The 26,070-nt window shown below is 42.4% G+C and overlaps 1 protein-coding gene across 2 annotated transcripts in view; it reads left to right on the top strand.

Annotated features, from left to right (window-relative positions):
- The window catches only part of fstl5 (follistatin-like 5), a 614,890-nt gene that overhangs the window by 254,065 nt on the left and 334,755 nt on the right, over positions 1 to 26,070 (top strand). The window lies entirely within an intron of this gene.

Here is a 26,070-nt window from a genome sequence, read left to right as displayed (position 1 = left end):
TGTTGTTAGTACTGCACGGACCATAATTTCTGGCCTGCTCACCCCCCACCCCTCCCCTCCCCGATGTTCTGCATCCACTCAGTGACATCCCTGATCTAGGCAGGGATAACTCACCATCCTGGAGTCATGCCCAAGATGCACTAAGCCACAGATACATCAGTCTGACCCCTGATTATTGAGTCCCCGATCATTATTGCTCATCTAGTCGTTGACCTTCCCTTTTGTTCGACAACATGGTTCGACTGATCAGGCTTCTACTGCGTTCATCCCTGAGTGACCATCCCTCCAAGCGTATCCAAAATGGTGGACAGACACAAAATGCTGGAGTAACTCAGCGGGAAAGGCGGCATCTCTGGAGAGAGGGAATGAGTGACGTTTCTGCTCGAGACCTATCTTTGAATGGTACACTCGTTAGAGAGGGGAACAGCCACATGGAGAGTTCAGCAGTGCTGCTTGCCCCCTTTCCATTCACCCATCTACCTGACTGAACCTGCAGAGTGATCAGCTCATGGTCGGCCTGGCTCGGCGATGCTGTTGGTGTGCTCCACCGCTGCTCCATCGCTCCGTGCCACTGCAGGCCACGTCTGCACCACATGCTCAGCCTCGTGGAGCTGCATCTGATCCACAGAAGCCGCTGGCTGCTGCAAGGCTCCCTATGGCCCACTCCACCGATGCCTCAATCTGGACACATCGACCTCGAAACGCCTCACATGGCCACAGCTCCAACTCTGTGCATCGGGGCACCTCCTGCAGCTGACCTGGAGGGTATGTTCTCATAGTATCAGCCCCTTAAAAGTCGCAGTCACAAGATTTTATTTATTTATTTATTTGTGTCATCACACAGCTGTTTGCCAATAGCAAGCAAGTTTTAGTGCCACGTCGTTGGCCTCTGCAAGATCCTTTACAGTGCGTGTGTCATGCAGCATGTCACAGCTCTGGAGATGTTCCATAGTCTGGAGGCCCCGTCCACACTCGCAGTCTGCCGCATCTTCAGTATATCCCCACTTCAGCACGTTCGATTTGCTCCTCCCCACGCCTGTCCACAGTCTGTTGAGATGGCGCCAGGTTATCCACGGTTGGTCCTAACCTGGTGGGAGTTTCTTAGAGGGAACGATTGCCATGTGAATGTCTTCCGGAGATTTTCTTTGTCTCTCTTCCCAGCGTTTGGGCCTTCTGGACGATGCACTGCAGTCCAGGGGATGGACAGAAGAGAGGAAACTTCTGCTTGATTTCAAACACTGAGGTAGCAAAGGGTGGTCATGTAAGGGGTGTCTGTCATCCTCTGATTGTCTTTTTGATTAGCTACAGCTCTTCTGATTCCAGGAGGTGCAATGCCAGAGAGTAGGTAGATGTTGTCAGTCTTGGTAGGTTTCATGCATTCACTGATGCAGTGACAGCTTGTGTAGTCACGAGATTACAGTAGCACAGCTATGTTCGTGCCTGCTTTGTGCGGTGGAACTTATAGCATGTGAAAATAAGTGACTGTGCTGAGAAATGTGGTTAAAGTTTGAGATGCTTACACATTTTTTCAAATCCACACAAGTGCTACACCTCATGCTGGATTTTGGAGCATATAAGTTTCTAGGTTGACATTGATATAAAGCTTAAATTACTACTAACGTCAAAGAGTATAGATGCTAAATGGCTTAGAGCTGTGTTAAACATTTGTAGGTCATAAAACATCCAGACATTTCCATGCATTTTCACACAGGGACTCCAAACTCCAGCATCTGCAGTCTCTTGTGTCTCCAAGATTGTTAAAATGATTTTTCTTGTCATCATTTCCCCAGCCACTCATTGCTGATCCGCTCAGCCCCACGGTGCTAATTCCAAACTCACATCTCCTCTCCCTGTCTGTTCGATGCCGTGATCCCCATCTACTCAACGCACTCTCATCCCCACCACTTGCCTCTCAACTTCTAATAACTTTCTTTATACCTTAATCAATTTCATCCTGCATCCTGAATCTCCTCCGCCTAACTAACAGCTCATGAAAACTACTTTTCCCGACAAAAATCTGTTGTTCGTCTTCTTTCTTCTGACAGTCCAGAGATGAAAGCCCTTTCTCTGTAGTGCAATGCATAAGGCCTCTTCTGTCACTTGTGACATCTTTGAATTTGTTTTCCCACCTTCGGACACTGTCCCAGGTGTATTCCACTCTACGGGACATTAGCTTAAAAACCAGCTCTGTACGATAGCTTAACGCTTTTGCCAAGAATACTTTAATAGCAAATTTATTGTATAATAATTTCTAATATTCTTTAAGATATTATGCCACTGTTTTTCAATTTACCTTCAACAGTCAATGTGAGTAGATGGGTTTAATATTTCTGGGAAAATCCAAATTACGTCAAAATAATTGTATTTCTGATTTAATTGCGTACATAGATGTGAAAAAAAATCATCACAAATACATTTAAGAAATGTAACGTTCAGCATTGTGAGCTGTTCTTGCAATGATATTTTGGTTCAAATTATTGAATTTACTTTCTTTTATCCTCTCCTGGTTTGTTTATTGTTATTTGGTATTGTTTCTATATAAATCAATATGTGAACAAAAAATGACAAATAGAAGTATTAAATAGATAATGTTGTGATTTAACTTAAAGAATTGAAGTTATACAACTTTGAAACATCAGGCAAGCAGAATCCATGTGTTACATTTACATAGCACAGAACACCGAGCGTAAAACAGCACAGGGATAGGCACTTTGGCCTGCCATATTGGCCCACACTGTTCATTCTGAGCATGATGCCAAGTTAAATCAATTGCCTTTGCCTGCATGTGATCCATGTACATTAAATTCCCTGCATAACCATGTATCTATCGAAAAGCCTTTCAATACCTGTTGCATATCTACCTTCATCAAGATCCCTGGCAGCATATTCCAGGCATCCACCACACTCTACATTAAAAAAAACTTGCCCTGCGCATCTTCTTTAAACTTTGCCTCTCTCGCCCCAAAGCTATGACGTCTAGTCTTTGACATTTCGATCTTGAGAGAAAGGTGCTAATTGTCTACCATTTCTATGCCTCTCATTAATTTTTATACAGTACTTCCTTTAGGTTGCCCCTCAGCCTCCAATTTCCAGGCAGCATTCTAAAACATAGCACAAAAAGTAAGGAAATTTGTGTTTGGTAGATTATTTCTTTGCTGTAACAATGCTTCTTGGCAATAAATCTTATACCGTTGGAAAGCCTGTTTATTTCCCTTTTAAATGGTGCCACATTTGTAACATGCTTTTGTGGGATGAGCAGCAGAGCTGAGTATGTGGGTTGCGCCCATGAAAAATCTGCCAAATCTTCTCTGCCAATGCCAAACAGCTTATTCTGCCATTGACTCTTGTTCGGTGTTGTTTGGTGGATTGGATGATTGAAGTCTGAAGAAACAAGACATATTGGCAATTTAACAATTTATTCATTTAATAAACAGGAGCCTCAGTAGCGTGTGGAAGAACCATACACAGCCACAACAGCCTGGCACCTCCTCCTCACGCTGGTCACCAGCCTGGTCACACACTGTTGTGGGATTGCATCCCATTCTTCAACCAGCATTTGTCGCAAGTCAGCCAACGTGGTTGTGTTGGTCACTCTGGCACGAACAGCACGCCTAAGCTGATCCCACAAGTGTTCAATAGGGTTGAGGTCAGGACTGCTGGCAGGCCATTCCATCCTCTCCACTCCCAAATTCTGGAGGTAGTCTCTGAGAAACCCTGCTCTGTGGGGGCGAGCATTGTCACCTTGGAGGATAGAGTTTGGTCCCAGACTGTGGAGATATGGGATTGCCACTGGTTGCAGAATCTCATCTCGATATCTCTCTGCATTGAGATTGCCTCCAATGATGACAAGCCTCGTTTTTCCAGTGAGGGAGATGCCGCCCCACACCATCACACTGCCTCCACCAAAAGATGTTACTCTATCGGTGCAGCAATCAGCAAAGCGTTCTCCGCGTCTTCTCCACACTTTGACCCTATGATCCAACTGCCGTAGGCAGAATCTGGACTCATCGCTGAACATAACGTTCCTCCACATGTTCAGGTTCCAGTGCACGTGTTGCCGACACCAGCGCAAACAGGCCTGACGGTGAAAGGCAGTCATGGCAGGCCTCCTGGCAGCCCTATGAGACCGGAGATCGGCTGCGTGCAGTCTGTTCCGAATTGTCTGGGCAGAGAGCCGTCGGCCATATCGTCCTGCAAACCTTGACGGCAAATCTGTAGATGACAGCCTATGGTTCCTAAGTGCTGACAGGGTGAGGAAACGGTCTTCTTCGGGCGTCGTCTTCTTGGGACGCCCACTTCGCGGCCTGTCTCTGACATCCCCCGTTATATGGAACTTGGCCTTCACTTTGGAGATGGTACTAGGGCTCACTCCAAATAATGCCGCAACTTGGTTTTGCGGAACACCAGCTTGAAGTTGCCCTAGCGCACGGGCCCTATCCAGATCAGTCAAACGTGGCATGCCGATTCTTGGAGCAGACACCTACTGACCACTGTAGCAGGGCCCATGCTCACAGATGCTGCCAATCAGGTGCCAATCAGGCACCTGATTGTCAGCACCTGGGGGGTACCAGAAGCTCAAAACAAGTCAATAGCAACAGCAAAATAAGCTGTTTGGCATTGGCAGAGAAGATTTGGCAAATTTTTCATGGGCGCAACCCATATACTCAGCTCTGCTGCTCATCCCACAAATGCATGTTCCTTACAAATGTGGCACCATTTAAAAGGGAAATAAACAGGCTTTCCAACGGTATAAGATTTATTGCCAAGAAGCATTGTTACAACAAATAAATAATCTACCAAACACAAATTTCCTTACTTTTTGTGCTATGTTTAGTAAACCTCTTCTGCACTCATTCCAAACCCTCCACATTCTTCATGTAACACCTCACATTTGCTCGGACGAAACTACATCTGTAATTTCTCCTCCCATTTCTGTAGCTAGTCTATATCCAAATCTATATGCAAAATCTATATGTAGAAGCCCAAAAACTGTAACATCCAGGTTCAGGAATAAGTCATAAGGTCATAAGGAATATTAGTAGAATTAGGCCATTCGGCCTATCAAGTCTACTCCGCCATTCCGTCATAGCTGATCTATCGCTCCCTCTTAACTCCATTCTCCTGCCTTCTCCCCATAACCTCTGACAACTGTAGCTTCTTCCCTACAGCCATTCGGCTATTTAACACTAAACTAAGCTCTGAACTATAATAGACTATTATTGTAAGAAAATAACTGCAGATGCTGGTACAAATTGAAGGTATTTATTCACAAAATGCTGGAGTAACTCAGCAGGTCAGGCAGCATCTCAGGAGAGAAGGAATGGGTGATGTTTCGGGTCGAGACCCTTCTTTAGACTATTATTGTTATGATTGCACTTTTACTGTTTGTTTCTTTGGGGATACATATGTGTCCTTGTGTGTGTGTATATATATATATATATATATATATATATATATGTATGTATGTGTATATGTATGTGTGTGTATATGTATGTATGTGTATATGTATGTATGTGTATATGTATGTATGTGTATATGTATGTATGAATATATATGATCAAAATGTGTATGTGTATATATATTTGTGAGTATGTGTATATACAGAGACACTGAACTTTTTTTTCTTGTTTATTATGTTGTTTACGGTGTACTTTGTTTATATATTCTGTTGTCCTGCTGCAAGTAAGAATTTCATTGTTGTATCTGGTACATATGACAATAAAGCACTCTTGACACAGAAAATATTCATCTTTTGTCAATGCAATTGAAATGAAGTAAAACAAATCTTCTCAAAGGAATTTGCGGCTCCAGTGTTTGTACAATTAAGAACAATTGATTTCCAAAACAATGGCCTTAATGCCAATTCTAGACTTACATTATGGTGCCTGTCCTGTTGAATTACTCCAGCATTTTGTGCTTATCTTTGGCCTAAACCAGCATCTGCGGTTCCTTTCTACACATTTCATAGTGATTTACTCCAGCAGAAGAACAGAAATCATATTCTGATCGTTTAGTGAGTTGTAAATTTACCAATTTTTGAAGCTTTTAAATCTAACCTTGTCAGTAAATTACAGAAATGTCAGTTACCGATATGGTTGAAATGTTTCTCCCATTGTTTTGTATTGTATTACTACACACATTAAAGTGATGTTGTAGGGCAGCACCTTGATAATAGCTCATATAATTCACTTCCAACTGAAGGCACTGCAGAAGAATAAAAGGTGAAGTACCAAATGACAAGAGGACAGTTGTACAAAATAATGCCTGTGACGAAGTGAGTTTGACAATTCACAAGGGTTCTCTGGCCTCTGCCATAAAAAACACATAAATTTATCTCCACGTTTGTTCCTTGAAGCTCCAGTGGAAATGTGATAACCTATTGAAGTACAATGGTAAATCTCGAATGGATCACCCTCAGCACGAGGAACCACTGCCATGTGTACAGAAAGGAAGGAACCCTACCACTCAATAAAGAAAGTATTAACATGGTGTTTTACTACTCCTTCATAAATCATGTAGAATTAGAGAGAGAAATGAAGCAACTTTGGGGCGGTGGGGTGGCACAGTGGTAGAGTTGCTGCCTTTTTGAGAGTCAGAGACCCGGTTTCGATCCTGACTATGGGTCCTGACTACAGTTCTCCCTGTAACCGCGTAGGTTTTCTCCGGGTGCTCCAGTTTCCTTTCACATTCCAAAGAAGTGCAGGTTTGTAGATGAATTGGCTTCTGTAAATTGTCCCTAGCATGGAGGACAGAACTAGTATACAGGTGATCATGGTCGGCTGTATACTACCGACCATGGTAGTATACAGCCGATTCAGTGAGCGTTAAGCTAAAGCCTTATCTTTAAACTGATTTCTTAAAAGATATATGTACCTCTGAGATTAGTGACCAATTAATACGTTTGGAACCAACTGATCAGTGTTTGATGGTATTTATTGAGAGGCAAATGAATATCAGCATTGTGGGGAGAATTGCTTGGTTAATGCCTTTGCATTCCATCATCAACTTGACATCAGCAAAGTTGTGCAAACTCAAACTATACCACACCTTATTTCCGCACACACATAATGGTACAGGATTGAATTTGGTTGCCACATACAACATGAAGCATTGGGTGGCACAGCAGCATAGCTGGTAGTGCTTCTTCTGCACAGCGTCCATAGCCTGGATTCATTCCTGACCACTGGTTCTATAATTAAAATGTGTTTGTGACTGTTTGGCTTTCCTGTTTGGCTTTCCTGTTTGTCTGTTTTTTTGTGTGTGCATATGTGTGCGTGTGTATACAGTATTTGTGAGTATGTGTATATATAAACACACTAAACTTTTTTTCTCTCTCTCGTTTATTATGTTGTTTACAGTGTATTACGTTTACATATTCTGTTGTGCTGCTGCAAGTAAGAATTTCATTGTTCCATCTGGGACATATGACAATAAAACACTTTTGACTCCTGCTGCTCAGTTTTTCTCTTACATCCCAACGATGCGTGAATTGTTGCTTAATTGCCCACTGTGCATTGTCGCTGGTGTGTAGATGAATTAAAGAATCTGTGGGGGATTTGAGTGGATGAACTGAGAATAAAATTAGATTAGCATGAATCAGTCCTTGATGGTTAATGCAGATTTGATGTGCTTTTTCTTTGCCATGTGACTCTGAGAGATAAATGCCTATGTTCTCGTAGTTGAAAGTGGGTCACACTTCTGGATTTATTTTTCCTATTTGCCTTGCTTCAACATTTCTTACACTACCGTTAAGTCTTTTTCCAAATCCAAGCTTTCCATTATGTTTTAGGTTGTGTGTTGTTTTATTCATTAAGGCTTCATGCTTGTGTTTCTTCCGATCAAAAGCACCCTCGTTTGCTAATTGTTCAATATTAAGAATAACTCCATGAGTTGTACTCTGATTGCAGGGCACTTTGCACTGCAAAATTATTTTAATTACTTAGGTGTGTTATCTAGTCAATGTTATTTTATCCATTAGAGCAAGTGATCAGTTCTCTGGGAAACAAGTCAACTCATCTGACATATCTTGTAATGCAATTCCCACTTTTTTTCCCTAAACACACCACCACTACATTTCAGAACCACTATTATACAGTCTTATGTCAAAGAATTTTCAAGTATCATGCTGCAGCTGTGTAAAACTTTAATTAGGCTTCATTTAGTGTAATGCGTGCAAATCTGATTGCCACATCAAAGGAAGGATGTGGAGTCTTTGGTAAGGGTGCAGAAAAGGTTCATCAGGATTTTTTCCTGTAATGGAACATATTAGCTCTAAGGAGAGATTGGTCAAGCTTGGATTGTTTTATCTTGAACATCAGAGGCTGAAAGGTGATCTGATCAAAGTATTTAAATTCACGAGAAATGTAGATAGAGTAGTTAGTCCGAAGATAGACATAAAAAGCTGGAGTAACTCCGCCTGGAGAGAAGGAAGGGATGAGTAGTTGAGGCCAGTTCATTGGCTATATTTAAGAGGGAGTTAGATGTGGCCCTTGTGGCTAAAGGGATCAGGGGGTATGGAGAGAAGGCAGGTACGGGATACTGAGTTGGATGATCAGCCATGATCACATTAAATGGCGGTGCAGGCTCGAAGGGCCTACTCCTGCACTTATTTTCTATGTTTCTATGACCTTTTGGGTCAAGAAGGGCCCCGAAACGCCACCCATTCCTTCTCTCCAGAGATGCTGCCTGACCCGCTGAGCGACTCCAGCTTTGTGGTGCCCTGAATAATCCTGTAGAAATGAACTATTGCTGTGAGCCTGAATGATGCAAGGTCAAGTCCAAGTCCAATTCACTTCGGAAGCTTGTAGTAGGTACTTGTTATTAATCGTTACTCTATCTCACTGCCAAATTTACCTAATTAATGAACTGCATTGCAATCAGAGACTTCCTGAGGAAGAGAAAGGATATAAACTATTTTAAAATCAAAATATACAAGATACTATCTTCTTTAGCCAGATTTTTATGTTTTTATATGTCAATAAGTTATTCATTAAAACATAACTGTTCTAGTTGAAATAAAAACAAAAAAGTGCTGGAAACACTCAGCATGCCAGGCTGCATGCGTGGAAAGGAGAAATTAGGATGAAGGATCTTAAACTTGAAACATCAACTGTTTCTCTCTCCACAGATTCGGCCTGACTTGCTGAGTGTTTTCAGCATTTTTGTTTTTATTTTAGTTTTCCAGCATCTGCAGTTTATTGATTTTCATTCATTGGTCTGTTTGGAAACTTTATGATTAAAATGTTTTTAAAAGCCCTTAAAACAGTCAAGAGTGCTACAAGAGTGTTAATTGCCAAAGTACTGGCAAGTAAACAATGAAATTCTTACTTGCAGCAGCATAATTGTCCTGTAAATACAATTCACATAGGTAATAAATAATGAACAAAACAATCAATAAATTAATAACCTCAATACTAGTGCAAAAAAAAAACCAAAGTCCTCAGTGCAGTCAAAGACAGACCATTGAACTTCACAGTTGAGATTAGTGTTGTGTAGTGTTCAAGAGCCTGATGGTTTTAAACTCTTACTTTTGCAAGGATTTGCCATGTTGTAATATGGCCATACTTTGTGATGGACAAAGGCCATTCAGGAAGTGATTACAATGAGAAGAACATGCTCACCTACAGCAAGATCATAGTATAATATTTGCTATTAAGGGAGTGCAGCGTAGGTTCACTAGATTAATTCCCGGAATGGCGGGACTGTCGTATGTTGAAAGACTGGAGCGACTAGGCTTGTATATGCTGGAATTTTGAAGGATGAGAGGGGATCTTATTGAAACATAAAAGATTATTAAGGGATTGGACACATTAAAGGCATGTTCCCAATGTTGGGGGAGTCCAGAACCAGGGGCTACAGTTTAAGAATAAGGGGTAGACCATTTAGAACGGAGATGAGGAAAAACTTTTTCAGTCAGAGAGTTGTAAATCTGTGGTATTCTCTGCCTCAGAAGGCAGCGGAGGCCAATTCTCTGGATGCTTTTAAGAGAGAACTAGATAGAGCTCTTAAAGATATCGGAGTCAGGGGGTATGGGGAGAAGGCAGGAATGGGGTACTGATTGTGAATGATCAGCCATGATCACATTGGCTCGAAGGGCCGAATGGCCTACTCCTGCACCTATTGTCTATTGTCTGTTGACTAAAAGCAGAAACAATTCTACTCGAGATTGTACAACTGAATCTGTGACAAGTTAGTCGTGAAGCCACGTTTTCATTTTCATTTTCTTGTTCTCTTATATAATTCTTACCGTGCAATACACTGCAATTGAAAAATTGATCTGTGTAAACCTGAAGAACTTTTATGGCCAGACTTCGCAGGCACAAGCATTTAGTGCAACTCGTAACATATCTAACAAATTTTACACTGTCTGATTCTTAGAAATCTTTCACCCACCAGTGCAGACCACATTTACATCTACACTGCTGCATACACCTTTTGAAATTACATTTTTAAATGTTGGTTCATAAATTTGAGTCATTTTTCCCCAAATTTAAGCAATGCATATTGACATTTACACCATGTAGTTGGAACATTATAGAATTGATTTTATCTGAATAAATCGTAATGAAAAACTTACCATTATCTGAAATTGTTGTTTAAAATAAATAAGTTGCAATTCTGCAAAAAAACAGTGAACAGAGAGATTTTCTTCACATGCATGACTCTATTATATGAATACATTTATTTTTATCTTCTGGGTTGCTTGACGTGGAAACAAACCTTTCAAACAAAGCAATCTTCATACTCAAGACATTCTTATCTCGCTGTGTTACAGACCACAGGCTTGAAAGATGTCATGGTGAAGCAGATCTTTTCAACTGACAATATCACACAAGTGTTTCCCTACCACCTCTCACAGTTCTGAATATATATCAGCAAATGGAATGACATCGTTATAACGGGCCTACAAGTAAAATATAGGTTTGATTTATTACATCTCAGACACAGGCCCTATTGTGATATAGACAATGGACAATAGATGCAGGAGGAGGCCGTTCGGCCCTTCGAGCCAGCACAGCCATTCAATGTGATCATGGCTGATCATTCTCAATCAGTACCCCGTTCCTGCCTTCTCCCCATACCCCCTGACTCCGCTATCCTTAACAGCACTATCTAGCTCTCTCTTGAATGCATTCAGAGAATTGGCCTCCACTGCCTTCTGAGGCAGAGAATTCCACAGATTCACAACTCTCTGACTGAAAAAGTTTTTCCTCATCTCAGTTCTAAATGGCCTACCCCTTATTCTTAAACTGTGGCCCCTTGTTCTGGACTCCCCCAACATTGGGAACATGTTTCCTGCCTCTAACGTGTCCAACCCCTTAATAATCTTATACGTAATCTTAATCTTATTCTTAAACTGTGGTCCCTTGTTCTGGACTCCCCCAACATTGGGAACATGTTTCCTGCCTCTAACGTGTCCAACCCCTTAGTAATCTTATACGTTTCGATAAGATTTAGTTTCGATAATCAATGGTTACTGCTGTCTTTGCTTTGCACCTTTAGTTTAGTTTAGAGATATAGCGCGGAAACAGGCCCTTCAGCCCACCGAGTCCACACTGACCAGCGATCTCCACATATTAACACTTTCCTACACACACTAGGGACAATTTTTACATTTTCCAAGCCAATTAGCCAACAAACCTGTAGATCTTTGGAGTGTGGGAGAAAACCGAGGATCTCGGAGAAAACCCACGCAGGTCACGGGGAGAACATACATACAGAACTGTACAGACAGCACCCGTAGTCGGGATCGAACCCGGGTCTCCGCCGCTGCAAGCGCTGTAAGGCAGCAACTCTACCGCTGCACCACCGTGCCGCTCTTATACAAATACCAACATCATTTATAGAATGAGAGCATGGAGAAACCATTGTTATTGAGTCTCTCTGTGTCCTAGTGGAGCCGGAATAGGAGAATTTTACCAAAAAATGTGCTGACATGCATGGATAAAACATTATTTACAATCTCTTTCAATGCAGTGAACTGTTTTGAAAAAGGAGAGTTGGCAGGACAGGCAATCACCTTTATCACGATAAATTGAATCCACCTTAACGGCTTTTAAAAGTTATATCTAACCTTTGGGATTTATACCCAGCAAAGCTGAAATGATTCTCTTCAAGGCACACATATATATTCCTGCTTACTCTGAAATCCAACTACTCCATTAGCTTCCTGTAGTACTTAAAGATGTAACGCTCTGAAGGAGTTTTCAGATCTGAAACATTAGCACACTGACATCTGTTCATACGCTCATTTTTTTTTTGGGCCAGCTTAATATAGGCTTTTCTAATTTTATATGCTGGTTTTAAATTGTTTTGCTAAACAAGCAACAATTTTAGTCTTAAATTGGTCCCTTCCTGGGTTTCTTTGGTAAATCAAATTCACTGTCAGTTTTTTTCCTTGCTGGGGCAGAACATGAAAGAAGGACATAAATACACCAATAAAAATTTCCTGACTGCCAGGCACATAGCATGCAGCCCATCAACCTGGATGTTTACGATCAGGGCTTTAATAATTGGTGACAGGACTTTATTCTCAACTTATCTTTAATGCAGCTGACAGCTGTGCTCCCATTTTTCTGCTTAATTGAACAGTAGATCGAGATTGTTTTTTTATTTCCCTCACCACAGCAACCTCCCCTGCTATTAAAGGCAAATTAGTAACACAAGCATTGAACGGATATTCAAGCTTCCATGTCAAAACCAGTGCAGACTTTTATTTGTGTTCCTTTAATTTATTTCCAAATGCACTACCTCCTTCCAAAATGCATTTTGCCACTTGCTCGCCACTCTTGCCACATTTAGTTAATGTTCACAACAAAAAAAACTTGGGTTGTCGATCCAGTGCAATGCCCTGGTCAGTATTTATTCTTCATTCATCATTTCTAAAATAATGAATTATTTGCCCATCCACACGTTGTCATTTGTACAAGATTATCATGTGTAAAATGGCTGCCACATTTCTTACATTGCTCCATCAACCATTTTGAAGCATTCAAAGAAGGGGTATAAATAGTTTAACTGCATGTAAGGGCATGCTATGAGGACACGTCAAGGCAAAAACATGTGTACAAGCAAGATAAATGTGTTTATTTAGAGTGTGTTTGTCCACATATGCACACATGCACCATTAGAATAGAAGAAGAGGCAAAAATATGAGCAGGAGTAGGCCATTGGTATATCTAGTCTACTCTCCCATTCAAAGTGGCTGATTTGCTCCACATATCATCTCCTCTTTCCATTCCCTGATCATTCAGAAATGTGTCTATTTCCCCATGAAATACCCTCAGGGATCTATCCTGCGCACCTCTTCGGGATGGAAGATCCCAGAGATTCACCACCCTGTGTGAGAAGAGGGTTGTACTATTAGCCTGTGCACTGATAAAAACATTGGTGTTTCTGATTCCCTCCTTCCCTGACAATAGTAGTTCCAACCAATGGAAAACAGATTTTGGTATCAAACCTAGACTTTGTTATTCTTATGACTTTCTTTCACATTGTGCAGAAACCTACCAAATATGCTCTTTAGGGAGTGTCAATGACATATTACACAGACTATAGTACTCAGTCATATTTCCTTCCCTTGTGTATTAACTTTTAAGATAAAAAATTGTTGAAAACACTGCTGGAAAAGATTTATAAAATAGTAGACCAAGTGGACCCGTTAGGCCCAAACCTTTCCGGCATTGGTGCTCTCCTCCCCCCCCCCCCCCCCTCCTCCCCTCCCCCCTCCTCCCCTCCCTCCTCCCTCCTCCCCTCCCCCTCCCTCCTCCCCTCCCTCCTCCTCCCCTCCCTCCTCCCCTCCCTCCTCCCCTCCCCCCTCCCCCTCCCCTCCCACTCCACCCCCCTCAACCCCCCTTATCCTCCCTTCTCCCCCCTCCCTCGCTCCTTCCCTCCCTCCTTCCCTAGGAAATAGATTTAATCTTTAAAATAACTTTAAAAATATAACACCGATTTCAATGAAACTTCTTCCATTAGCACCAAAGGGAGTAAGGTGGGCCTAGAATTGTCGCGCTATCGTGTACCGTTTTGGCTGTAGTTCAGGAACAAACAAACAAACAAACAAACGGGATTTTTAGTATATAGATAGATGATAAAGGACCTTTCTTCTTTTGTTGCTACTATACTGAGATTTGTTTAAATTCTCCTTTCAGAATATGACCGGGAAATTGCTTGTTTGGGGTTTTTGGAGGTTATTTAAAATCAATTGGAAGACACTTCAATGTGAAAGTAATATGAAAGAAGTGAAAAGAATATTAAGTTGATAATTCACATGCAAATCGGTCTTTTTTTGGCAGAAAGAAGGGCAAGATTTTAATAACAAAATAGCTTTCATTTAAAATGAGCCATAAATTTTCCATCCCCCAGGTCATTTGGTAAAATGTATTCTGAGGATGCAGCTTTGCTGGCAAGACAAGGGATTTATTATTCATTGCTTGATGTCTTAGAGGTGGTGGCAGAGAGCTGTTGTCTTGTTTATCTTTTCACAGTCTATGTGGTGAATGTGCAACCAGGGAGAGAAAAAGCTTTACCCTGAAGCACTGAAGGAGTGCCAATGTATGTCCAAGTCTTGTGTGGGACTTATAGAGGATCATGTAAAGCATGATTTTTATTCACAAAATGCTGGAGTAACTTAGCAGGTCAAGCAGCATCTCAGGAGAGAAGGCACGGGCGACGTATCGGGTCGAGACCCTTCTTCAGACTGATGTCAGGGGGGCGGGACAAAGGAAGGATATAGGTGGAGACAGGAAGACAGTGGGAGATCCGGGAAGGGGGAGGGGAAGAGAGGGATAGAGGAACTTTCTAAAGTTGAAGAAGTCAATGTTCATACCACTGGGCTGCAGGCCGCCCAGGCGAAATATGAGGTGCTGTTCCTTCAATTCAACTTCAACTTCAACTCCCCCTCCCATTCCCAGTCTGACCTTTCTGTCATGGGCCTCCTCCAGTGCCATAGTGAGGCCCACCGGAAATTGGAGGAACAGCACCTCATATTTCGCCTGGGCAGTTTGCAGCCCAGCGGTATGAACATCGACTTCTCCAACTTTAGATAGTCCCTCTGTCCCTCTCTTCCCCTCCCCCTTCCCAGATCTCCCTCTATCTTCCTGTCTCCACCTATATCCTTCCTTTGTCCCGCTCCCCTGACATCAGTCTGAAGAAGGGTCTCGACCCGAAACGTCGCCCATTCCTTCTCTCCTGAGATGCTGCCTGACCTGCTGAGTTACTCCAGCATTTTGTGAATAAATACCTTCTATTTGTACCAGCATCTGCAGTTATTTTCTTATATTTGTAAAGCATGATAGTTGACATCTTTTCCTCTGCTGGAAAAATGTGCGGAATATAGCAATATAAAAACTACCACTGTGCACCTCTAATACTGATTATGATGACAGGAATAATACTGAAATACCAAGAAATATTCAAAATATCTGTGCATTTGGAGCTATGGTGGGTCCCTGGTCTCAGAGTGAATGTGTAGGGAGGAACTGCAGATGCTGGTTTACACCAAAGATAGACACAAAATGCTGGAGTAACTCAGCGGGACAGGCAGCATCTTTACCAAAGAGAATTGTAGAGACTCAGTCATTGAGTATTAAAGGATTCAACAGATGTGGGAAGAATGCAGGAATGTGGCACAGAGGAAAAAGATCACCTATGATCTTATTGTATCCTGGACAGGCAGCATCTCTGGAGAGAAGGAATGGGTGATGTTTCAGGTCAAGACCCTTCTTCAGACTGAATGTTACAGGAAAGGGAAACGAGAGAGATATAGACGATGATTTAGAACAATCTTGAACAAAGGATACCTGTCCCTATACCTCGTCCTTTGACTCTGCCCAAGGACCCCAACAGTCCTTTCAGGTTAGGCAGAGGTTCACTTGCACCTCCTCCAACCTACTGTATCCGTTGTTCAAGATGTGGACACTTATCTACTGTATCCGTTGTTCAAGATGTGGATACATATATCGGTGAGACCAAATGTAGACTGGGCGATCGTTTTGCAGAACACCTTCGCTCTGTCCGTCTGGACTTACCTGTTCTCCTGGTTGCTAAACACTTTAATTCCCCTTCTCATTCCCACATTTCTGTCCTAGGCCTCCTCCATTGTCAGAGTGAGGCTAAATGCAAATTGGAGGAACAGCATCTCATATTTAGCTTGGGCAGCTTACAGCCCAGTGGTATGAATATTGATTTCTCTAACTTTATGTAACCCTGACATTCCCTCTCTCTCCATCCCTCCCCCACCCAAATCACACTAACTTTTCATTCTCACCTCGCTCAGCTAACAATGGTCTGTTTCCTTTATCATTGTTACTTTTTTGCATATCTTTCATTCATTTGTTCTATATCATTGTCTATATCGTGACCCAAAACGTCACCCATTCCTTCTCTCCAGAGATGCTGCCTGACCCTCTGAGTCACTCCAGCATTTTGTGTCCATCTTCGGTTGATACAAGATGTCCTGGGATTGAAATGATCTGCCTTTGACAATCACAGCCACCGTCTCCTCTCCTAGGATGACTTCAACTACAGAAGAGATTCCCTCTTAGATCCCAGAGGCTTGTCTTACCTGCTATCCTTACTACAACAGACACCTTAATGTCAAGGATAGTCTCCCATTCCTCATTTGTTTTGTCTGTGAATGCCTGCTTAATTGTTGCCCGTTGATGATACAGGTGATGTAGTATGAATTCACTTCTCCCCAACAAGTTAAACATTAGTCTTGTTGTGTGTATCGCTCTCCTTTTCTGTCTCCACGTCTTTGGATCAATATTGCAGTTTGTTAAATCAGAAACTCACTCATGTAACATTTTGTCCAGGACCTGATTGTGGCCTCTAGGGTTTGTTTGTAAGCATCAGATGTCAGCTGTTGTCAGCTCTGCAAGGCCCCTTTTGACTATAACTGATTGGCAAGAGAACAATAGCTAGTTTGTTAATGAGTGATTGGAGAACTGTGCAGATGAATGCAGTCTTTTGAAGTTGCTTCATCATGGTATAAACATCCTGGCCTCCTCTCCTCTGCGCTTAAATCCTCGGATAGTCCTCCCATAAAGAGATGTGATTTACTCTGCATAACCTTTGCAATTGTTTCATTTTACTGGAGGCAGATTGTCTTTTGTCTCGTGATCGTCTCTGTCCTGAGCAATTAATTATCTGACCATAATGCATTGTTCAATCTTCCTGCTTCCACTGACATAATTGCCAGCATTTTGTGTATAAAATTAATTGTAATTTGGCAAATGCAGCTGAATACATAATCATAATGCAGAACAGAAATTAGAACAATGTATGTTTCAATCAGAATCGAGGAACTAAAGCTTCATTTTCTATTTCCAAGGTTTTTTAATGTTCTAATAAATATAATTTTCAACACACCAGGCCCCTCATTCCTTTTCCCTGAAGCATTTTCTAAGGACTTACTCATGATTTCATTAATATTTCAGAACAACATCTATCTGAGTCAACTGCCCTTTCTGGGAACATATTGGTTGGTTATAAAAGCCCACTAGAGTTTCGAGTTTAGTGATACAGCGCGGAAACAGGCCCTTCGGCCCACCGAGTCTGCAGCGACCAGCGATCCCCACACATTAACACTGTCCTACACACACTGGGGAAATTTACACTTACACCAAGCCAATTAGCCTACAAACCTGTACGTCTTTGGAGTGTGGGCGGAAACCGAAGATCTCGGAGACAACGCACGCGGTCATTGGGAGAACGTACAAACTCCGTACAGACAGTCCCCCTAGTTGGAATCAAACCCTGGTCTCCAGCGCTGCAAGGGCTGTAAGGCAGCAACTCTACCACTGTGCCACCATGGCCGCCCACTAACTTCCTTTCATTCCCTTACATCGATTGAGCTATTGGTAGGAATCACCTTACAGTGAAAATTAGTGCATTGGGTAGGTGTAGCGTAGGTTTACTAGGTTAATTCCCGGAATGGTGGGACTGTCGTATGTTGAAAGACTGGAGCGGCTAGGCTTGTATACACTGGAATTTAGAAGGATGAGAGGGGATCTTATCAAAACATATAAGATTATTAAGGGGTTGGACACGTTAGAGGCAGGAAACATGTTCCCAATGTTGGGGGAGTCCAGAACCAGGGGCCACAGTTTAAAAATAAGGGGTAGGCCATTTAGAACGGAGATGAGGAAAAACTTTTTCAGTCAGAGAGTTGTGAATCTGTGGAATTCTCTGCCTCAGAAGGCAGTGGAGGCCAATTTTCTGAATGCATTCAAGAGCGAGCTAGATAGAGCTCTTAAGGATAGTGGAGTAAGGATGTATGGGGAGAAGGCAGGAACGGGGTACTGATTGAGAATGATCAGCCATGATCACATTGAATGGCGGTGCTGGCTCGAAGGGCCGAATGGCCTACTCCTGCACCTATTGTCTTTTGTGTTGAACTTTCAATATAGTTTTCCAACCAGCGTTAAAGTCTGAAACAATACTTACTACACCTAGAGTCATAGAGAGACACAGCACAGAAATATGCCTGTCAATTGAGTCCATGTTGACCATCAATAACCTATTTATAATTAAAATACATTCATCCCATTGTTTTATTCTCCCCACTTTCCCATCAACTCCCTCTAGATTCTAGCATTCTACACTCTGGGCAATTTACAGAGGCCAAATAACCTACCGACGTGCACGTCTTTGGGATGTGGGAGGAATCTGGAGCTCCTGGAGAAAACTCGCGCAGAAACAGGGAGGACTTCCAAACTCACCTTGACAGCACGTGATGTTAGGGCCAACCCAGGTTTCCGATGCTGCAAGGCACCAGCTTTACTAGCCGTACTACTGCTGCCACCAATTGCTTGGAACATATTTGTAAAGCATTATGCTTTATTCATATTGTTGTCAACCAATATATCTCACAGTTAAATAGAAATTGCAGGAACACATTAAAATGAAGTTGAAGATAGACACTTTAAAAGCTGGAGTAAATCGGTGGGTCAGGCAGCATCTCTGGAGAGAAGGAATGGGTGACATTTCGGGTCGAGACCCTTCTCCAGACGTCTGAAGACCCAAAATGTCACCCATTCCTTCTCTCCAGAGATGCCGCCTGTCCCATTGAGTTACTCCAACTTTTTGTGTCTATCTTTGACTTAAATCAGCATCTGCAGTTCCTTCCTACACATTAAAATGTTGATTGTGGGATCCATCTGAATCTTCTGTTACTCTGTTTGAGAGTGATGACTCCAGTGACCACAGAGGTTTCTGTGGGAATGAGGGGGGGGGGGGAGTTGGCCAGCAGAGACCTCACGATAATCAATTGAAGCATGCATGTGCATATAGGATCGTGTATAATATGCGTGTACAATCTCTCTCCCACACTCCATCCCAAAGCAGTCAAATTTAAAGTCCATCGCACAATGGGGCAGCACAATGCGCTGCCTCACAGCACCAGAGACCCAGGTTCCATCCTGACTGCAGTTGCTGTCTGTGCGGAGTTTGTGCATTCTCCCTCTGATCAGGTGGGTTTTGTCCGGCTGCTGTGGTTTCCTCCCACATTCCAAAGGCGTGCAGGTTGGTAGGTTAATTGGCTTCTGTAAATTGCCCCTACTGTATAGGATGCAAAAATGGGATAACATAGAACTAGCGAACGGGTGATCATTGTTCGGTGTGGGCCTGTTTCCATGCTGAATCTCTAAACAAAACTATACTAAACAGCACTGGGTTGCTGCGACAAAGATGGAAAAAATGAACATCCGCTGGCTGAAGGAATTCAGTCTGAAGAAAGGTCCCAACCCAAAACATTGTCTTTCCATTTTGCCTCGCATATGCTGGCTGGCCCACTGACGTCTTCCAGTAGTTTGTTTATTGTTCATGAATCCAGCATCTGCAGTCTTTTGTGCCTCCAACAATAGAAAAGTATTAGTTTGTGCAGCCTGGGCCCCAGCTTCATGTGGATGGGGCATATTTGGGTGTGTTCCCTGACTGGTGATATTGCTGAGATGCGATGGCGTAGCTTTAATGCACTGATAATGCCACACCATTGCATTAGGAACATGCTTCTAAGATTCAAAATAGGAGCATATTTTAGATTTAGAGATACAGAGATACAGCGCGGAAACAGGCCCTTCGGCCCACCGGGTCCGCGCCGCCCAGCGATCCCCACACATTAACACTATCCTACACACACTAGGGACAATTTTTACATTTGCCCAGTCAATTAACCTGCATACCTGTACGTCTTTGGAGTGTGGGAGGAAACCGAAGATCTCGGAGAAAACCCACGCAGGTCATGGGGAGAACGTACAAACTCCGTACAGACGGCGCCCGTAGTCAGGATCGAACCTGAGTCTCCGGCGCTGCATTCGCTGTAAGGCAGCAACTCTACCGCTGCGCCACCGTGCCGCCTTATATGATTAGGTTCGTTGCATTTGCCCTTTGAATACTTTAGAAACCGAAGATTTTTTTTTATTTTCGCAGTGTGATTCAAACAAAAGAGCAATGTAGGAAGCTTCTGCAGAGTAAATACTCATTTAGCACTCGGAAGGAAACTATCATGCTATTCTTGCAATGTCCCTAATTTGTAGACCGGGCAGTTGCTTTCCCCTTAATTTGCAGTTGTGTTGGTTCCCAGGCTTGCAATAAGTCACAGAGATGGTTTTGATTTTTTAATTGAAGGTGGTGGGGCAGAGAGAAGGCTGAGGAAATCAGCAAGGCCAATGCCATCAGTGTGAAATAACAAGCTAATTAACACTGTCATTATCTGCTGTTAGGAACTTTAAATCCTGTTAATTAAACCGTGACATCAGTGGCCAGTTCTGTGATGTTTGCTTCCAGTGGGGAGACCAAACTTGAAGGGAAAATCAAGAGACACAGAGCTATTAAGGTTAATTACAGCAACTTTCAGAAAATTGGCGTAAAATAAGTTTGACTAAAATTAAAAGTCTGGAAATTGCATTTCACCCAATTTTGGTGCACTAAATGGCCATCGTGTTTTGCCCGGATTATTATATAAAATCACAAAATTTGGACATTGTCACTCCGCAAAAATTGTCAGTGTGATTTCTTCCATGTAAAAGCGTTCAAAGCCAGCGTGAATATTCGCAGACAGCAGCTGCTGCCTGAGCACCTGGGACTACGTCTCTTTGTGACAGTCTGTGGTTGCCGCACAGACTGTCATAGTGCTATGGGGAAGACTGGGGTGGCGATGTGCAGAGGGAAGGGGAAAACTTAAAGGAGTGAAAGTCACAGAGTGGAGGGGAAAAACCAGGCAAGGAGCAAGGGGAAACAGTGTGCTGTTGAGTAATGGAGCCACCATGCTGTGGTGAGGACTGAACGGGCCAACAGGTTGCATTGGGATGGCAGCGACAGTGATCATCAGCGTGGCAGGTCATTAAAAATGTCGTGATCTTTGTCAGTGGAGGGTTTACTGAAAATAAAACTGAAATGCTAATGGAGATTATTCAATGATCACTTTCTGTTTAATGTGCTCCTTGTTTAATTGTGAATGGCTACGTCATGACTTTTTCATCCAATTTCCATCTCCTTGTCCATTCACAATTAAACAAGGAAGACGTTGAGCAGAAAGACAGGAATCGAACGTTAACAAAATAATCTCCATGAGGATGTGTAGGAAAGAACTGCAGATGGTGGTTTAAATCGAAGGTAGACACAAAATGCTGGAGTAATTCAGCGCGGCAGGCAGCATCTCTGTCTGAAGAAGGATCCTGACCCGAAACGTCACCCATTCCTTCTCTCCAGAGGTGCTGCTTGACCCACTGAGTTACTCCAGCATTTTGCGTCAATCTCCATTAGGACATCAGTTGGTGAGTCAGAAATGTGAGGTGCCTCTGCTGATAATGTACGATGCAAAATACAATGGGTAAATAACGCCTTCACTAGGACGAATCATGACAGGAGGTGTATGTCCAATTTCTCCATGAGTAGACCATTCTGTGAACTTTCAAAAATGTCCAAAGCACTTTAAATGCCTGATTTTCTTGTAAAACCAGGTCCATCTTCTTTTTCTAATCCAATTTCTGAACTCAGGTTTGATTGAAACATAAAACAAAATGCTGCAAATTCAGAAAAAAAAACCTAAATATAGGTGGAAATTATGGAAATGGGAAAGTAGGCAACATTTGTTGATGGGACAAGATAGGGTTAATGGCCTAGAATTTTCAAAGGGTGTACACTTTGGATTGGCACGTCAAACTTTTTCACACTGCAAAAGTCTCAAGAAATTCTACTGTGTGTAATTTACACCATTACTTATGCTGTGGCTTAGTTTACATGGACATTTGCATCATTTTGTCACCTTTCGATAAAACACAAAGGCAGAGTATTATCTGAATGGTGTCAAGTTAGGAACAGGGGACGTACAACGAGATCTGGGTGTCCTAGTGCATCAGTACTGAAAGGAAGCATGCAGGTACAGCAGGCAGTGAAGAATGTTGGCCTTCATAACAAGGGGAGTTGAGTATAGGAGCAAAGAGATCCTTCTGCAGCTGTACAGGGCCATAGTGAGACCGCACCTGGAGCACTGTGTGCTGTTTTGGTCTCCAAAATTGAGGAAGGATATTCTTGCTATTGAAGGCGTGCAGCGTAGGTTTACTAGGTTAATTCCCGGAATGGCGGGACTATCATATGTTGAAAGACTGGAGCGACTAGGCTTGTATACACTGGAATTTAGAAGGATGAGAGGAGATTTTATCGAAACGTATAAGATTATTAAGGGGTTGGACACGTTAGAGGCAGGAAACATGTTCCCAATTTTGGGGGAGTCCAGAACAAGGGGCCACAGTTTAAGAATAAGGGGTAGGCCATTTAGAACTGAGATGAGGAAAAACCTTTTCAGTCAGAGAGTTGTGAATCTGTGGAATTCTCTGCCTCAGAAGGCAGTGGAGGCCAATTCTCTGAATGCAATCAAGAGAGAGCTAGATAGAGCTCTTAAGGATAGCGGGGTCAGGAGGTATGGGGAGAAGGCTGGAACGGGGTACTGATTGAGAATGATCAGCCATGATCACATTGAATGGCAGTGCTGGCTCAAAGGGCCGAATGGCCTCCTCCTGCACCTATTGTCTATTGTCTATTGTCTATTGTCTATAAAGCATTACCAGTTTTCCAAGCAATGTGTACCATGTTACTTTCTGTTTCAGCCTCCAGCGCCTATGGAATATTGGCTGACATTCAGTAATTTGACTGTTTCACCATTATATACCCTGAAAAAATAATATGTATTTTAGATTAAAACCTCAATACAACACAAATCAAACATTTCTATAACATTGATGATGGTGAATACAATAAAACTAAATAAAGATTACGGGAAGATGATACTTCACACGGAGAAATAACATTCATGATATTTGAAATCACATAGGTTTTCTCACTTTAAGTGTGATGTAGTCTGTTTATGTCATAAGTGGTGGGAGCAGAATTAGGCCATTCGGCCCATCAAGTCTATGCCATTCAATCATGGCTGATCTATGTCTCCCTCCTAATCCATTCTCCTGCCTTCTCTACATAATTTCTGACACCCGTTAATTATGTAGGTTAAAGGTCCGGTGATTTTGATCCAATTTCAGTTGATGATCAATGGACACTGCACACTTTGAAGACACTACCACATGCAAAAAGACAGAAAAAAGGCATTGGCCTCCAAGTGAATCTTGATGGAAAGTGCCTGATCCAGTTTCCCAGACAACAGCACATCAACAGGAATGGATACAAACACTCTAAATCATATGCTCTACAGTTAAAAAGGGATGCAAATGGTTTTCTTTTAATGCAGTTTCTGAGCATTGGCCCACATTTACTCAGGATCCTACATTTCCATTGGATTCATTATTCGCTTGCACTTCCTTCAACCTGAAAAGTCCACAAATCAGAGGTGCGGGATTGTGAAGTGAGTTCTTGCGCGCAAAAAAAGTCTGCAGAGGCATTGATGGTTTTTAAAAAGGATACAGCTACTGGAGAGTAAGCTTCTGGATAATGGAAGTCATTATGTTAATGGAAGCAAAACGGAAGTCAGCGTGTTAATCAGAATGTATTCTTGGGTTCAACATGGCAAAATTGCAGCTAGTGTGAAGAAAAATCGCGTGCAACCCTGCTGCAGCCAGCAAATCTACCCACCAGTCTCTCAAATGGTCAATCACCTGTAATGTTATACATGGGTCGGGCATTTGTAAACTGGGGAGGACCTGCAGGTGTAAATGAATCCATTGGTATAAGTAGTGTTCCGCTATATTTCAACATTTGGATTCTCTAGTTCTGCACACAAATCAGAGCATATTTTAGTGTCATCTTGATAGTCATTCTAGATCTTCAAATAAAACTGCAAGTAAACCCATGCATTTAATAGGAAGGCATTCTGTTCAGATGCTACAATTTAAACTTTCTGGCTTCAATATTTCACAAAGCTTCTTCCTTAATGTGTCTCTGATTGTCAGATTGATGGAGTGCAAAGTTCGATAAATAGATTCTGCTTTCATCCATCTTGTTTTACATATTTTTACATGAAAGCTGTCTTGTCAAAATAACAATGGTTAGCATTGCTGAGCTGAAGTTACAAACAGTTGACAGAAAGGTAAGGTGTGCAAAAGGCTTTGCGAAAAGATGTTATTGCTGAAAGCTTTGACAATCTGCTTTGGAACTGGGACAAATCCTGATCTATTGAAGTTGCTGATATTAATGCAAAGTATTGGTGTACAATAGAGGGAAATCATCTCAGAGACAGGCAATGAGCCTGCATTCACTTTATTCACATCAGTAAATGTGAAAGATGGATGCAGGCCATCAGTTTTTCATTGGCAAGACTTTGTCGCTCAGTGCCAAGGCCTTGCACATCGTAATGGGATTGTGTGAGTAGACCACAAGGTTAGAACATCCACTTGCATGACAAAGACTGCCGGCTTATTGGTTTTGCTGCATTTTCTGATGTTTGGAAATGCTCCTGACATAAAAAAGCTACAAAAACTGAAATAAACATTTCTTTCTTTAATTTTAGAAAGTAACCAGACCAAGTGGACCCGTTGGGCCCAAACCTCTCCTGCATTGGGGCAGAATCCTCCCCTCCACCCCTCCCTCCCTACTCCCTCCTTCCACCCCCTCCCTCCACCCCCCCGCCCCCCTTCCCCTCCCCCCCACTCCATCCTCCTCAACCCCCCTTATCCTCCCTCCATCCCCCCTCCCTCCCTCCCTCCCTCCCTCCCTCCCTCCCTCCCTCCGAGATAGATTTAAACTTTAAAATGTGAATAACTTTAAAAATTTACATCGATTTCAATGAAACCTCTTCCATTAGCACCAAAGGGACGATGGTGAGTAAGGTGGGCCTAAAATTGTCGTGCTATCATGTACCGTTTTGGCTGTAGTTCAGGAACAAACAAACAAACAAACAAGAGTTTTAGTTTATAGATAATTGTCTTGAAAAATAAGAGATGAGTTATTTATCACAGGAGTTCAAGCCTATGACCTGCTCTTGTAGCCATATTATCTTCATGGTTATGCCAGCTCAGTTTCAAGTTAATGGTAACTCGATATGGTAACTCGTTAATGGTACCAAGATATTGATAGAGGGGGGTTCAGTATGGTTCAGTATGGTAATGCCATTAAATAGCTAGATTTGTTTTTGCTGGATGTTGTCAAGCATGTGGCCTGGATTTTACTTGCCACCTCTCAAGCAGGACCCGGATATTGTCCAGGTCTTGTTGCATTTGATTGTGGATTGTTTCATTATCTCAGCAGTTGTGGATGATGATGAACAATGTGCAATCATCAGCAAACAGCTCTACTTTGGTCCTTATGCTTGAAGGAAGGTAACTGTTGAAATAGGTGAAGACAGTTGGGCCGAGGACACTGTCCTGAGGACCTACTTACAGAGATGTCCTGTGGCTAGATGATTGGACTCCAACCACTACAACAAATCTTCCTTTGTGCTGTGTAATTCCAACTAAGCACAGTGGGTTTCCATCAATCCCTGCTGAATCTAGTTCAGACATGGCCCCTTGGTCCCATTAAATACTCAATTAAATGCTGCCTTACTTAACCTCTGGAGTTCAGCTCCAATTTAAAAGATGATTAAATTATTAAAACTATTAATGCCAGCAGAAGTGTTTTTGT

The sequence above is a fragment of the Rhinoraja longicauda genome, chromosome 1 (genome assembly GCF_053455715.1).
Source record: "Rhinoraja longicauda isolate Sanriku21f chromosome 1, sRhiLon1.1, whole genome shotgun sequence".
In the NCBI taxonomy this organism is placed as follows: domain Eukaryota; kingdom Metazoa; phylum Chordata; class Chondrichthyes; order Rajiformes; family Arhynchobatidae; genus Rhinoraja; species Rhinoraja longicauda.
This window is presented reverse-complemented; position numbering and strand designations above follow the sequence as displayed.